Here is a 6,000-nt window from a genome sequence, read left to right on the forward strand (position 1 = left end):
GATCATATGTTGTGCTACAAGATAAGTCTCAGTGAATTGAAATGATCAGCATCATAAAAAGTGTGTTCTCTCATTATAACAACCAAATTAAAAATCAGTAATGATGAAATTTGAAAAATTAATAAAGATGTTGAAATTAAACAACACTTTCTTGGATAATAAGATGGTCAGAGAAAACATTTCAAGATAGTTATAAGACATTTTGAAATGAATGAGAAAAATAAGCCCAACACATGAAATCTATGTATGCAGCTAAAACAATACTTTGATGTAAATCCATAACTCCAATTGACTATATTAAAAAAGAAAAAAGCTCACATTATTAATTTACCTTCTACCTTTCAGAAATTAAAAAAAGAAGGGCAAATTAAATGTCAAGCAAAGACAAATAAAGGAAATAAAATTGGAGTAAAAACTGACTTTAAAAAAAAAAAAAAAGACAAACAATACAGAAAGTCAATGAACCCAAAAGTGGTTCTTTAAAAAGAGAACAACATAATGGATGAGATTTAGCTAGATTTATTAAGGAAAAAAAAGTCTTAAATTGAATCAGAAATAAAAGGGACTATAAATACAAATCTTACATACATAAAAATAATTATAAGGGAATACTGTAAATCATTGTGTGCCAACCATTAAGATAAGCTAAATGAAATGAACAAATTCCTAAACAACATAAACCACCAAAACTGCCTAAGGAAGGAAGAGAAAACATTAATAGACATTAGGAAGTGAAGTGGGATAAGGTACACTTATACATTATTGGTGGGACTGCAAGTCAGTAAAATTGCTCTGGAAAGCAATATGGAGATTCTTGAAAAGACCAGAAATGAAATGAGTATATGACCCAGCTATTGCACTCATGGATATTTATCCAAAATCAGCACACTATAGTGATACAGAAACATCAAAATTTCCAGCAGTGCTATTCCAGTAGCCAAGTTAGGAAACCAGCCAAGATGTTCATCAACAGATGAATGGATAAATAAAATGTGTATATATACTCAATTTAGCAATTCATATTCATGATGTTAATACATTAAATTATATTCATTGATGAATGCTAACTCAAATTTACTTATCTTAAAGAACTGTATTTAGTGAAGTGATAATGAAATATTATTTTTTGTATTGCTAGGTTTGATTTGCTAATATCATTACTAATTTATACATTAATATATACAAGATGTATAAATTATAATTTTTGGTAATATCTTTGGATAGTTCTACTTTCATAAAATAGATTGAAATTATGTCATCTGGGGGTTAATGGGTGAAATTTGAGAACACCATGCTAACTAAAATGATCCAGACTCAGAAAGTCAAGGCTTGAATATTTTCTTTTATATGTTGTAGTGAAACCAGAGTTTCTCAGTTTCTGCTGTTCGGTGGGATTTGTGTAAGCTGCCATCCTCTGCAGCCAAAAAAGCCCATTTCAGTGTTAGCAGCTAACCAAGTCAGCGAATACCTGCAAGTATTAGCTCTGAGGATCACAGACAAAATGCCAGATTCTTCTCCACGACTCTTGAGTGGCATGAAGCAGTTCTTAAAGGCAGACTATGCCCTCCAGTGATGCAGCAGGCTCCAGCAGCTCACCACCAACTTCTTTTTGTGTTCTTGTCCCTTAAATTCAAAGAAATTCAAACACAAGGGAAGGTAGGATTGAGGGGAGTAGGATATATTCAAGTGGGAAGAAATGAACTCTCAGAAGGTAAGAGGGGGATCCGATAGCAGATTGCTACTTGGGCGTGCTGGTCTAGGGGTTTATATAATACTTAGGTCAACACTATTGGTCCAAACATATGCTAATTAGGATTTGGAAAACTACCAGCACAATTGGGTTAGTCCTGTAATGTCCATTTAGGTCATCTACACTTCCTTCTTCCTACTACTCATTGGGAAGTGGCAGATTAAGGTCAGCAGACCATAGATGTTCAGGGTTTTGGAGCTGCAGTGCTGTGAGGAGTGGACATCCCCACCAGGCTTGGGTGGGACTGCCATGGTGCTACAGGTTGGTGTGCTCTTGCTTGCCTCATCCCTGACTCACCAAGCCTGAGGACCACTCCAGCAAGGCAGGCTGGGCACAGCTGTGTTCCATCCTCACCACCCATGCTCTAGCGCCCCCTATCTGCAACTCCACTGCTCCACCACTGTTTCTCAGTGTGGCTGTGTGTCCCGGTGGGCAGGGAGCCATGTCAGTAGCTAGAGAGAGAGAGACATAGAAAGAGGAATATTTTAAAAATGAGGCATCTCACAAAATAGAAGGAAGGCCAATAGAATAGAGTAAGAGAATTGAGATGAAGTAGAGATAGAGGGATAGAGAAGTACTGAGGAATGAAATCTACCAAATTTTGATGTCTATGTATGAATACACCATGATGATTATACATATGTATACCTAATGCATTAATTAAAATAACAATAACAAAATAGAAGGGTGGGTGCTGGAGTTGTACCTCAGTGGTAGATCACTTGCCTAGCATATTTGAGGCACTGACTTTAATTCTCAGCATCACATTAAAAAATAATAAATGAACAAAATAAAGTCATTGTGTCCGTATACAACTAATCATATTTTAAAAAATAGAAGGATGATCAGTAAAGTAGAGCATGTTGATTAAAGGTAGGAGAGGAGGGAAAAGGAAGGTACTGGGGAATGATAGTGATCAGATTATATTATGAATGTACAAATTTGTTATAATGAATCCCACTATTATGTGTAAATATAATGCATCAATAAAACGTAAAAAAGGCACATATATTGCATTTGCTTTATTTAATACTAGTATAAAAAACTTTCCATGAAGAAAACCCAGTCACAACTGTCTTCAGTCATGAATTCCACCAAATGTTTATGGAAAAATTAATACAAATGCTTTGTCACAAACTCTTCCCAAAAATAGAAGATGAAGAAACTCTTTCTACTTAATTAAATCAGGATAGTATTATCCAGTAACAAAACAAAGCAAAAGTATCACAGGACAAGAAAACTACATATTAATACTTTTCATGAATACAGACATAAGTAACCTTAACAAAATACTAGAAGACTGAATCTAGCAGCATATAAAATGGATTATACACTATGACTGAAATGAAATTTATTTCAGGAAATCAAAGTTAGTTTAACATATGTAATTAATGAATGCAACATATTTTTAATTAAATAAAGAACAAAAACACATGATTATTTCAATAGATACAGAGAAAAACTGACAAAACCACAAATTTCATTGCAACGCATTCAACAAAATAAGGAGAAAAGTGAATACTAAATCATTTCTGATAAAACCACTAAAAAAAGTCAATTTTAATGATTAAAAACTGGATTATTTACCCAAAGACAAAAAAGAAGACAAAAATATCTCTTCTCATTTCTTTCATTCAACGTTGTTGTGGTCATTCTAATCAGAACAATTATGCAAGTTAAATAGACAAAAACATATCTAAATAGAATTGCAACAGGTAAACTACAGTCAAACCCATATCCTGTGCTTTGCATATTTCCAGATCTAAGCAACAAATTGTGTTTGTATCAAACATGTACAGAGATTTTTTTCAGTATTTCCAAAAAATACAATTATTTCCATAATATATGCATTATTATAGATAAGTAATCTGAGAATTATTTGAAGTACACAGAAGGTTCTGTGTAGTTTATATGAAACACTATGTGATTTTATACAAGTTACTTGAGCATCCATGGATTTAGGTATCCATAGGAACCTTGGAAACAGTTCCCCACGGATATGAAGGAAAAATTCTATTTCTATTCACAAATGGCCTTGCATTTCATAGAAAAAGTTATAAAAAAAACACACAACCTAATGATTAAAACTAATAAAAATGTTCAGCATTATTACAAGGAAAATGTCAACATAACAAAATCAAGTGAATTTCTATACACTAACAATAAACACTCAGAAAATAAAATTATGAGTACAATTTCATTTCGAATAAAATTTTTAAATGTAAATTTAACAAAGAGTTTTTTTTTATTCTGACAATGACAAATATAATTGAAAGAAATTAGAGACCTAAAGAAATGGAAAATAGTCCATGTTCATGGATTAGAAGACTTAAAAGTAACATAACAGTATTTCCCAATTTGATTTCTAGATTCAGAGTAATTTATATTTTTTCATAAATTGGTGTGCTGTTCCTTATATTCATATGGAAGTAACCTGAACAGACAAAATTTTTGAAAAAAAAATTTTTTTAAATTAACCTCACCAAAAAGTTCTGGAAATAAATAAAGTGTGGTTCTAGTTGAAGGATAGATCGAAAGATGTCCTTCAACAGATGAATGGAAAAAGAAATTGTGGTATATATACACAATGGAATATTATTCACCCTTAAAGAAAAAAGTAAAATTATGGCATTTGCTGGTAAATGGATGGAACTGGAGAATATCATGCTAAGTAAAATAATTTAATCCCCCAAAACCAAAGGCCAAATGTTTTCTCTGATATGCAGATATTAACTCACAATAAGGGGATCCAGTAGGGAAGAATAGAAGTACTTTGAATTAGACAGAGGGGAATAAAGGGAAGGGAGGGGAAATGGGAATGGGAAAGAGAGTAGAAGGAATCAGACATTATTGTCCTATGTGCATGTATAATTACAGATCCAATGTAATTCTACATCATGTGTAGCCAGAAGATTGAGGCATTATACTCCATACATGTATGTCAAAATACATGTTACTATCATATAAAATCATATAAAATAAATAAAATCATATAAAATAAATAAAAATAAATAAAAAATTTTTAAATAACTAAAAATAAAACTAACTGCAAGTGGTAGCCATTCAAAAATGTTATTTTCTTAATTCCTAATTTGATGATAGTTTAGATCATAATGGGTTTTAATTTTGTGAAATGAGTTTCTCTACTGTAGAAAAATCATAACTTGGTATTTTATATTTATGATGTTAATGCATTAAGTATTCATTGCTAAATACTAGCCCAAATTTACTTATCTTATATAACCCTACCATGCATGTGACCATGCAATATTATATTTTATATTGCTAGGTCTCACTTGCTAATATAATTAATAATTTCTATATTAATATATGAGACATTGACTATAATTTTTTGGTAATATCTTTGCATATTTTTATTATTAGGGCTATACAAGTCTCATAACAGGAAATAGTCTTATCTATTTTCTAAGGGACTTATAAGATTGGTGTTTTTTTTTCCTTAAATATTTGGTATTTTTACATGAAAAATAAAGATTTTTGGTCAACAGTTTTATGACTTCTTTTGGAAGACCCATTCTTTATCTTTTTTGTCTTGGCACGTCAATATTAGAACTGTAAATATTTCTCTGTAGGCCTCTACTACTTTATGAAAGTTTTTCTATCTTTTTTTCTCCATTTTATTTCTTCTGAATAATTACTATTATTCTAATGGCAAGTTCAGTTATTTTATTTTTTTGTTTTGCTTGTAATCTCCACTTTTCTGTTAATCCTAGTTTAAATGACTTGTCTCTCTATAGTTGATTATTTCAAAATAGTATTTTTAAATGTTATTTGAAATGTCAACTTTTTAAAATTTTATTTGAAATATATATATATATATATATATATATATATATATATATATATTTTAAGCTAACCTTCATCTGCATTGAGTGCTGAGTCATGATTTCACCTTCTTGAGTGGAAAAAAGTTGATGAAGGAAAGTCATTAGATTTGGTGACTAATAGGATTGAACTCTATTGTTTGTTAGTGACCTTGATAACAGAATTTGCAATATAGAAGAATGAGTCTCCCAAAAACACATATTCTCTAGAAGCAGTGAGTTTAAGAATATTTCTTTGTATCTTACTCATACAGGATAAAGAATAACATAATACTTGATTCTATGGCTTTATATAATTCTCCTTTCCAGAGCCTTGGTCTCCATAAGATTTCAAATATCATATTTAGGAAAAGTAATCTAAAATTATGAATGCAAAAGTAGGCACAAAAGTGAATATTTGTTTCA

Source organism: Sciurus carolinensis, chromosome 2, assembly GCF_902686445.1.
Source record: "Sciurus carolinensis chromosome 2, mSciCar1.2, whole genome shotgun sequence".
NCBI classification, from domain to species: domain Eukaryota; kingdom Metazoa; phylum Chordata; class Mammalia; order Rodentia; family Sciuridae; genus Sciurus; species Sciurus carolinensis.